This window comes from Pithys albifrons, chromosome 17 (assembly GCF_047495875.1).
Source record: "Pithys albifrons albifrons isolate INPA30051 chromosome 17, PitAlb_v1, whole genome shotgun sequence".
Lineage (NCBI taxonomy): Eukaryota > Metazoa > Chordata > Aves > Passeriformes > Thamnophilidae > Pithys > Pithys albifrons.
The window spans coordinates 7,629,310-7,640,553 of NC_092474.1; positions in this window are offsets into that span (position 1 = coordinate 7,629,310).

The following is an 11,244-nucleotide window of genomic DNA, read 5'->3' on the forward strand; positions in this document are numbered from 1 at the left end:
TAGTTGTAGAAGGGCCAGAAATAATTCCTCCTCAGGAAAAGAATTTTATTCTATTTTTTAAAAAATTTCCTAAATTTCCCTTTCAGTGTATATTCTTGTGACAGATCCAAATTTATTACCAGCTTTCAGTGACTTGGGGCTTTTGCTACTTTGCTGTGGAAATTTTCTTCCTGTTATGTACATGACAAATATTTCACCTTAACTACAGTTCATGGTCAAAGTAAAAGCCATTTGCTCTTGTCAGTCGCCCTGTGCAGCTTCTTTGGCCCTACTGATGTTAAACCTGCTCCTTCTTTATTCATCCCCCCTGGAAAATCCAGCCAGGACCTGCATTTCTCAAGTCTTACCCCACTCCTCAATTTGTCCTTTCAAGGTCAGCTTTAAAGACCCCAAAGCCAGCACAGTGATCCCAACAGGATCCAGAATTCCTCAGCCTTTGTGTCTCCTCAGCCCAGCTCTGGAGTCCCCAAACTGTGATGCTGCTCAGGTGTCCCAGCTCCTCATTCCCACATCCCAAATCCTCCAGGACAGGAGCAACATCCTCCTGTTTCTGAGCATCCAGCCCTGGCCTGGCAGGAGCTGCAAGGCCTGGAGAATGTCCCCTGTTTTCATGGAATTTTGTGCCCTGTCTGTGTGGTGAGTGCAGGACTCGCTCTGACACTTTCCTGGCAGGATCATTTTCCTTCCCTGTGAACAGTCCTGGGTGGGGACAAAAACTTACAGGGAAGTCTCATAAAGGTGACACATTCCCTTCCTTCAAACACCCCTTATTTTTCATGCATTTACAACTAAATCACTGCAGTTATTTCTATTTCCTCTAATAACATTCAGCTTCAAGCATAAAGAACAGGATAAATAATTCATAAAGCTACTGATGCCCCTGTATGAAACTCTTTTCAAGAAACTTGTTCTTTTTAGGTAGATTTAAGTTTGAAGACAAGGAGTAGTAACACTTTCTGATTCAAACATGCAACTAAATCCAAGGATTTCCTATCACCTCCTAAGGTATAACCAGTAAAAGACAAAAGTATCTGCTGATATATTTGAGCCTGCAGTTCTGTTACCATCTGATTTTTGACAGCAGTTTCTGTTTGGTTTACTTTTGAAAAATTCAAGAATTAGAACCCAAAATTTGTAGCAAAACATACAATTCTGTCTATTCTTTTTGTCCTGGTTAAGCACAAATCCTTTGATGTGTAAAAATAATTCAGTATTTTGAAATACTGATAGTACAATAACCCAGAACTCCTTTTCTTTGTTGTGAGAGGAAAACCAAAGAGCTTTTAGAGCAGTTTCCCCCAGTGGTTGTTCTGGAAAGGGTTAAATCTAAGGAGTGATTCCGGTTTTCTTGCCCCCATTAAAGGTGGCTCCTCACTCACCTTTTGAACCTGTGGCCCCAGGTTTTCCCTGCTCCAGGATTCCCTTTCCCTCTCCAGTCATCCTGCTGTGCAGCAGCTGAGCCCCCTGTGCCTCCACCTGCTCTGCCCTGCTCGGAGCCCACGTGCAGGGGCAGGTTTGTGTTTCACAAGGTGGGAGGGATTCATTTTTCCCTGCCTGCCTTGCCTTGGGCTGCCTCTCTGGAGCAATGTGGGAGAAGTGGGGGTAAGTCCAGAGCTCTTCCTAAGGTTTTATGTCAATGTGTGCTTTAAAATGGGAATTTGTGGCTCTGGCAGGCTGGGACCTGCCTGGCATCGTGGAGGGTGTGTTGGTTGTGTCCCTCCTCTGAGGTAGAACAGGTTTTGGGGAGGATGGAGTGAAAAAGGAGGAGGGAAGGAGTTGACTTTCACTTGTATGGAGAAGAGGGGGAATTTTTTCTGCTCAGTGGAGAAAAGGTTTGCAGCAGGCACACCAGGACCAGTGTGTGGCTGCCTGAGGAGCCTTGATCCTCCTTTAAAACCAAACCAGGATATCAGCCCTTGGGTGACCCTCCTGGTCCTGCTGCACTTGGAATGCTGCAAATCCCCACCAGTGCCTTCTGTACTTGTTATGGAGGGAAAACAGCCTGGATGCTTTAAGGGGGGTCTTTGTGCTGCTTCCCTTCCCTTCTCTCTGTCCTCTCTGCTGTAACAAGCCAAGAACACAACTCCCCTTTCCTTTCCCTGGGTTTCAGAGCTGCAGGCAGGAAGGGATGTTCCTCACAGGTACCATCACCAGACCATTCCCACTCTCCAAGTGGCCTTGGTGCTCTGCAAGGGGTAGTAAAGGGATGTGTTCTGGAGGGAAGATACTTCATTTCCTTTATAGACACTCCTCCTGTGTGGAGCTCACCAGACCCTTTGCTGGTCGGTGCTGCAGGTGGGGAAGGCAGGGCTGGTCCCTCAGCCCCTCCAGGAGGCTGGGGGTGGGCACGGAGGGCTCTGCTGTGCCTTCAGGTGGCAGTTCCCAGAACGAACCAGCTGTGTGGCCTCTTGATCCTGTGTCCTCATGCCTAACTTCTGCATTTCAGTGCTTGTTGTGTGACAGGGGGTCCAGGAAAACTGAACCAAGAAAGGGCTGACAAAGATGTTTCCTGGCTCAGCTGGAAGGAGGTGTTGCTGTTTGTTCCCCTTGTGGGTGTCTCTGCAGGATCTGCTGAAATACTGCCCTGCCAGGGAATCTGCAGTGAGTTCTCTGTCTCTGCACCTCCCAGTTCCCTCCAGTGCCTCCAGAACTGCAGCCCTGGCACTGCTGTTCCCTCAGCCCTGACAGAGCAGCCCCAGAGCCAGAGCCTGATCTAAATCACCAGGAGGACTTGGGTGACCTTTGCTGTCGCTGTGGGAACCAGCCCTCATGTGCAGCCTCTGCCAGTGCTGCTTTGGAGCTGTTACCAGAGCAGCCCCTGTGTTTGGTGGGACCCTCGTGCAGAGGGAAAATCTGGTTTTGCTGTGGAAACTTGAGTCGTGGATAGTTTTGGAGAGTAATTTGCTGTCCCAGGTGTCCTTGATCTTGTCTGCTCCCAGTTCTGACACAGATTACCACAGGCAGCTCCTCTCTACTTTCTGGTGCCCACAGGGTTTATCTTTGGGGGTTTTCCTGGAACACTTCTGTGGGAGATGTGATGCCAATCCTTATTTTATCAGTGACCTTCCTGCTGTATTCAGAAGTGTGTTTTGGATACTCTTTTCCTCTAGTTCTCTTCTGATTGTCTTGAAGGCTTGTAAATACGGTAATTGTTTGTTCACTTCTGAATATCTAAATTTACTGTTGTTTAATGCCACTCTCCCTATAACTTCTGGACTGTCAGATACTCAAGGAATGCTCTTCTCTTTCCAAGAAGTTGAATAAATCTGTCCTGCATTTCCAGAGAACTCTGAATGTTTTCTTTCCAGCTGGAAATCCTGTGCTCTGTTAACCAGGGAATGCTGTGGAGCATATGGAGGTTGGCTGTGGAGCTTATCAGCAATTGGTGCTTTCTAGTAAAATGTCCTGTTCTGCAATTAATAACAATCCAGGATTCGTTAAGGAGCTGCCTCTGGTCCAGCAGTGGCAATAAATCTAAGTATGAAGCAAACTCTGGCATTCACAGCTAAAAGCCAGTGACAGAGAAGGAGTTCAGTGTCTGTGGTCTGGCCTGGCAGGGTTTGAGATGGACTTTGTTTGGTCCTTGAGTGGAGGTGCAGTGGCTGTGGCTTTGCTTGTTCATCCCACAGGAATCCAGGGGTGAACATGGAATTTTGGGCATCTCTGTGTGTGAAACAAACTGGCACAGCAAAAGGGGCTCTCCTGGCAGCTGGCGTGGTTTTCAATTCAGAAGCTGCAATAAGTGGTTTGTGCTGTGGGGAGGGTGCCTGGTGGTAGTGCCAGCTCTTACCTGGCAGTGCTGGGAGGCGAAGGGTGCCCTGCCCGCAGCGTCCTGGCACTGCCCCCGAGCTGAGCCGAGCTGCTCCCTTGAGCTGGACAGGTGCTGTCTGTCCGGGGCTAGTGTGGGGATGGCACTGCAGCTGCCCCTCACCTGTGCCAGGTGCCAGTGTGGGGATGGCACTCCCTGTGCAGCTGCCTCTCACCTGTACCAGGTGGTGGTGTGGGGATGGCACTCCCTGTGCAGCTGCCTCTCACCTGTGCCAGGTGCTGGTGTGGGGATGGCACTCCCTGTGCAGCTGCCCCTCACCTGTGCCAGGTGCCAATGTGGGGATGGCACTGCAGCTGCCCCTCACCTGTGCCAGGTGCTGGTGTGGGGATGGCACTGCAGCTGCCCCTCACCTGTGCCAGGTGCCAATGTGGGGATGGCACTGCAGCTGCCCCTCACCTGTGCCAGGTGCCAATGTGGGGATGGCACTGCAGCTGCCCCTCACCTGTGCCAGGTGCTGGTGTGGGGATGGCACTGCAGCTGCCCCTCACCTGTGCCAGGTGCCGGCGTGGGCAGAGGGGCAGGAGGGACCCGGCCGTGCCTGGCAGCGGCGGCGGAGCCTCCACGCAGCGAGGAGGAAGGAGCTGCCAAGAACAAATCTCTATTGTTCGGCGTCATCTTGAAATGAGTGTCAGGGTAGGCAGGGGGGCTTTGACCGTTACCCGCCCCCCCGGCCCCCGTTGTGTCCGGCAGCCCCCGCGGCCCCGGCTCAGCCCCGCTAAATGGGCCGGCCCCGCTCCTTTGTGCGCAGACTGCCCGGTGTGAAATCCGCAGCGACGTTAAATGTTTTCTAATGAATAATTACTGAAAGGAAATGCAGGAATATATGTGTAATGGATTGTAGCGCGTTAAAATGTTTTATTTTGGGCACAAAAATGTTGTCCTTCAGCAGCGCCGCGATTGTTTCAGGAAGCCTTTTGTGGGGGTTGGATTCTCAATGGATTATCTGTGAGCGCTCACATTTCCAATAGAAATCAAAAGGGTCCTTTGGCAAACTAATGTTTTTCAAAATGGCAGCCATGAAGCCCATTTAGTATTTAAAGTTTGGGTTTTAAAGGAATGTTTGAACTCGGGAGATTTTCTCACTTTTTTTCTTTCTTTTGATTTATGAAAGTGAAGTGGTTCACCTCGACCTCTCCTCTATTGAGAAAGACAGACAGTCACCCTTTAACAAGTCTATAGCAGACTATGCCCTGGAGACAGACAAGAGGCCTTAAGAACTCTTGGCGTTTCCCTGGGCTGTTGATTAACCTTAAAACCCTCTTATTCTGTATTCTTTTGAAAAGAAATTAGGTTACAATGTGTAAATTTTTCCACAGTATAATTGTATTTATGAATTCCCTTGCCTTGAGGAGTGTGTACAGTAATTCCAGACGGTCCAGGTTCCTCCTTGCAGACCCAAAATGTCCCTTCTCCACAGTGCTGCTGCAGCATTTCCAGGCACAGTCAATGTACAGCATTCCAGTTTCCTTACAAACCTGAAAAGAGGTTTCCAGAGACCTCTGGGCCAACCCCACTGAAATATCTTCTTGTCTCTTTGGTGGCTTTGCTGCAATGGGACAACCGTACCCTGGTCCCCTGGTGGAATCTGCTCTAATCCCTTTTTTGTGTGGCTCTCGTTTATCTGGAAACTGCCCAGCACAGATCAGTCCTCATGAGCCACCCGGAGGGTTCCATGGGATGGGGAAAGTGTTTCCCAGTGGCCCTGGGAGCTGTTAGTCCTGGGTGGGGATGTGCTGACCCAAGTCCTACCTGTGCTCTGACGGTCTGAACGCTCCTTGGGGATGATGGGATGGTGTCCTGGCTCTGAATTCCCTTTGGGGATGATGGGATGGTGTCCTGGCTCTGGATTCCCTTTAGAGATGATGGGATGGTGTCCTGGCTCAGGGAGCTGCTGCTACACAGTAAATGAGTATTTCCCAAACAGAGCCCCAGGGTTCCTGAGGGAAGCTGTGGGAGCAGAGCTGCTCCAGTCTCATCCATCCTGAGCAAGCCTCAGACCCTCCATGTGAAAACTTGTGTCTGTTTTATGTCTCGTCTCTATCTTAAAGCAGATGACTCCAGAAATGTCCTCTTACTGCACCACGTTCCTGTGGCACCACTTTGATTTGCTTTTGTCTCAGGGCTGTAACTACAGAGAATGGGCAAAAAAAAGACCATAAATGATGTTTGATGTCGCAGAAATTTCCAGGATCTGAGGGAATGGCTGGAGCTGTGCCAGGGGGGTTAGGTTGGATCTCAGGGAAAGGCTCTTTCCCCAGAGGGTGGTGGGCACTGACCAGGCTCCCCAGGGCCTTCTAGCTGAAAAAAAAAGGAAAAAGGAAGGGGAAAAACCCTCTCAAACTAGGTTCATGCTGAAACTAACTATATATATTTATACAGGAAAGAGAAAATTAAGAGAGACTACAATATAACATACACACAAGTTAGAAATAACAATTCTCTACTTCTTACTGAAAAACAGATTCTATCACTTTAGATCTATAAGCACCCCAAAAGACACCCAGAAAGAAACAGAAAGTATAACAACAAAATGTTTCTACTTCCCTGAACTCAAAGAAAATGCAAGTAAAGTGGCAGCAGCATCAGGGCCCACTCCAGCAAGAACAGCAGCTGCGTGTCCTGCCTGGACTTTAGCCATGATGGAACTGAGTGAACACTTCCCACTCCTGTATTCATATCTCAGGTTTGCATCATCTGGTATGAAATATTTTTTTGGTTACTTAGTGAGGTGACACCTGTCTTTCCTAATCTACATAGATTCTCTGAGCCTGCTAAATTGAGGCCTGGCTAAAACTCCCACAGATGGTCTTACTGATAGGTGTAAACTCCCCCCCCAGCAGAGGGGAAGAGCAGCTCTCTTGCAGCACATGGCAAAGCCCAGAGGTTGTTCTTGTAACACTGCTATGTCATCTCATCAGGCTTGAATCCCCATATGTAGAGCCTCTTGGGGGGGTTAAAGGATGACCTTTCTGATCAGAACCCAGGCTCTACATCAGGCTCTAGAGCACACTCGGTACTAGATATCTGGGTTCTAGATCTACCTTTGTGGTTCTAGATTGGTTTCTAGATCTCCAGGGATATGTCCACAGCCCTGGGCCCTCTTTGCATTCCTCTCCCCCACACCTTTGGAGATGATGTCGGAATATGGTATGGAATACAATACTATTGGCTAGAAGAAGTCAGCTGTCAGCTCAGCCCAGCTCAAGCCAGCTGACACCTCAGGCCTAGTCTAAACTTAAAAGCTACTTTAGGCCTACTTAGCTAAACCCATAACAGGCCCCAAGGCTGCCAGAGCTCCAGGAGTGTTTGAACAATGGGACAGGGGGGTTGTTGGTGTGTGTGTGCAGGGACAGGGTTGGACTGGATGGTCCTTGAGGGTCCCTTCCAGCTCATGAGTCTTTAATGGAAACAGAGCTGAACAAGCAGGTTGAACTGGGCTTTAGGGTCACATATGCAGCCTTAGATAAGGCCTGGAGTTCTGAAGGGGGTGGGAAGGGCAAGTTTCTTGTTCACAACACAAATGTGCTCTTGGTGGGAAGAATTACCTTCCTGATAGCAAAAACTGATTGTTTGGAAACAAATGGATCTAAACAAACTGTTAAACAGGTGGTTTCCCACTTCTCGATGGAAGTGTGCATTTTTGAGGGGTGTTTATTGTAAGTGTAGAATGTTTTTGTTCAGAGTCAGTGTTTATTGGCTGAGGGTCAGCAAAGCCTTTGCCTGACTTGGCTCCCTGGGTCGTGCTCTGTGCTGGTTTTCCTCAGTGGTTCTGAGCCACGAGGTGAGAGCTCTTAGCCCTAAATATTGCTGAGATACCAAGATAACCTTATAGCACAGGAAGGGGTTTTTCATTTCTGGAGACCCTGATCTTGCTCAGAGTCCCTTCAGGAGCTCTCCTTTGTCATTCATGAAGGACGTGAAGCTCCTGAGTTACAGAGCTCTGAACTCCTGGGAGCATCCTCTGGAGGGGGTGAGCAGAGCCAGGGGGTCCCTGCTGCTGCTCGGGGGTCACTGGTTCCCCAAATGGAGGGGGTTTATCCTCGCTGCAATTCCCTGTGCAGAGAATATTCCGGGGAAATGTTTGTTGCTGTCTTTGGCAGCTGGTCAGGGGCAGGAGGAGCTGGCACCGTGCGGGGGTCGGGGCTGGTCCAGCAGGAGAAGTTATTCCTATGGGAAGGAACTCTCTGTTCCATATGGAGGGGGAAAAGAGATAACCCGCTGAAACTGCGAACTGACTCGAGTTTTACAGTGACCTCTAGCGGGAACCGAGCCGGGAGCTGCTCGGGGCTGGTGGGATGTGTTTTGCGCCCGGGTTTGCTGCGGTTTCCCATGGGAAAGGTGGGATTGCCGCGGTCCACCCGCAGCACCGCCGGGATGTGGGATGTGCCGTGGCGGTGCTGGGCACTGCCAGGCGATGGATAATTCATGACAGGAGAACGATGAGCAGCCCTGCCCAAGGAGGGGACACACGATCCTGCCTCAATGGGCCTCAGCTCCAGCCCGGGAACTCTTTGTGGCTGGACCAGGAGGGGACGGGAGGGCGCAGGTAAAGCGGGAGGAGCTGTGGAATAACCCCCTGTAGGGTAGTGGTGACAGAGAAATTGGGAAACCCACAGGGAGGGGTGGCTTTGGCTGGGGAGGATCCTTTTTCTGCTCTGGGGGTGGGAATTGGTGGCCTTGGGGTGGCCCAATAAACCTAGGGCTGGGTCTGATGGCACTGGGTACAGGGGGTTTGGCTGGGAGGGTGGGCACGAGGCTGCCCACGGGCTGAGACTGTTTCTGCCCTCACCTCGTTGGACCTGCAGGGTTTGGGCTTTTCTGGTGCTTCCAAAAGACCAGTGGCCTCAGACCTGCTCCTCCTCTCCCCCTCTGCACTAATCTCTCCTCTTCTGACAAAGTAAACCAAAATAACATCCACAATTCCCTTTAGAGCCTGTTGGAAAATGAAGTTTTGATCCTCTGGTGAAGATAAGTCATAATTTCGCCAAGTTTCTTCCTTTCTGTTATTTTTTAAAGTTTTTTTTTCTATCTGTTTTTACCAGATTTTCCTTCAAACTGGCACAAACTTTGTCAAAGAAACTTTTCTGTTCTGTCTGACCTCATTTGAGCCCTTTCTCAAGAGCTGCACAGAATTTGTGTTGGGATCTGACAAAGTTCCTTGTAGTTTCAGTGCTGATGGACAAATCCCTGTGGGAAAAGCAAAACCCTTCATTGTAGCAAGGGAAAGGTTTTCTGGTGGAGCTCCTGTCTCAGAAGGCAAGAAAGAAACCCCCTGACTCCTGAGGGATGAGGAAGGGAAAATAATCCTTGCAAAAGAGCAGAGTCTTACTGGGATTCTGTGTGCTGAGGAGTCCTGGGGTGTCTTACCAGGGAAGTACAAAACTGTGCTAAACTTCCTGAAATGGGTGTAAATGGTGCTGTGATAACAACAGCAAAATACTGGGAAAATCTGAGCACAAAAAAGCCCAGAGAAGAGTTCAGGAATTTTGATGGGGACCAGTGTCACTTACCGATTAACATACACGTGAGAGAATTGGGTTAGGGAAACCTGAGCAGGGAGATGGTCACTGTGGTTTCAGGCTTATCCTTGCCTAATTCCCAGCTGGGAGGGAAGGGAAAAGTCTCCTATCCAGCTTGTCCCAAGAGCTGTCTAAGAAGGACAAATTATTATTATTATTATTATTATTATTATTATTATCATCATCATCATCATCTTTCCTCTCCCCCCTCCATGTCCCTCCCTATACAGGTAGTGGAGTCTCCAAACCAATGGAGCCTGAGCTAAGGGCAAGCACAACAAAAGGATAAAACAGGTCCTGTGCAGAGGAGGAGAAAAAAAAGGGACATTGTTATTAAAAGGAAAGATTGGGGGTATCTTTCTGGCCAAAGAAAGAAGTGAGCACAGACTTATGCCCTGGCTTAGGAAAAATGAGGAATGCTGTGCCCTGCCAGCCTGGGGCAGGGGACAGGCAGCTGGAGGCAGAGGATGTGAAAGGCAAAAATGTGATTCCTTGTGTGTGAAGTTAGTGCAGGTCTGATTTATTTATTTTTAAACTGTGATAAGGTTTAAATAACAGGCTTGCAGGGGATCTGTCTCTGGAGTGCTGTGGTAGTGTTACTGCTGAATATACATCTCAAAGCTCAGATCACTCTCAGTGAGATAAAAGATGAATGTAAAGAACAGGCTGTAAAAGGAGAATAACATTAAATAGCTGTTCAGGAGTTTGACTCAGTCAGAAAGAATCCTGTGTCATTGGGTCCTTTGCTCTTCAGGTTATTCAACCCTGTTCTAAATCCCCCAAAGCCTTAGTGTCCACCAGTGCAGTCCAGGTTCCCTCCAGAGCCAGAGTTTGCCAAAGCTTGGCAGAAACAGTTTATGCCTATTTACAATTTGAAAGCCTCTGCCTTAGAAAAATAAAAATTAAATAAAAAGAAGGGAGGGAGAAGATGAGGTGGCACTGCCCAAACTGGCCATCACCACCCTTTTAGTGCTGGTTGGAAGCCTCACAGACAGTCACAGCATCTTCTGGAGCAATGGAGCAGCACAGTGTGCCCAGCCAATGTCCCCAAGGGCAGGAGCAGAACTGCAGAGGGGCTGGGCTGGTGAGCACAGCCCGGAGCCTGCGGAGCAGCTGCAGCTCCTCAGCATCCTCTGCCCCAGTCCCCAGGGCTGCAACCCTGCCAGGTAAGCAGCTCCAGCTCTTTGCCTGCTTCTCTGTCCTAAGGGAGCATTTGATGCTTTAGTTACTTATTTTGCTCTGAACTGTCTAGTCCCGGTGACTTTAAAATAGGAAGGAAAAAAGAACCCCAGAAAACGCCACTGTGGCACAATATTGCTATAGAATATGTGTAATATAGCCTGATACTCAGAGAATATATAGCCAGAAGTGTTTTTCTATTTGCCAGTGTGAGATTAGAAGCTTGATTTAATTAAATAAAAAGTGCAGTTTATTCTTACAGCCTGGAATGGAGTTTGATCCTCAGCAGGGAGGATTTCCAGTATAAAGTCAAATTCCATGGTAAAGAACCAGAGGTGGAGGGTGCAAAAGAATTGGGCTTGGGCAGTGACACCCTTTGTAGCATCTTTTGAGATGCTTTTGAGAACCAACCTTTCACCTCTGGAGAAGGAGGGGGCTGTGCTGGGGAGGGTTTCACTGGCCCCCAGTCACACTCAGACTGGTTTCAGCAGTGGCTCCGCTGGCGTGTGGGGACCTCTGCTGCCAGCACTGGGGCCAGCACTGGGGCTAGGCCTGGGGACAGGGGGACAGCAAAGTCCTGTGCAAAGTGGTATCTTGCTCCTCTAAAAGTCAAATCCCATGAAGCTTTCCCAGAGTTTCTCCTGTCCTGTGGTTCTGTCTGTGTGAAGGACTCACGGGTGGTGCAGGACTGTAGGTTTGTTCTGTGCCTTCCACTGT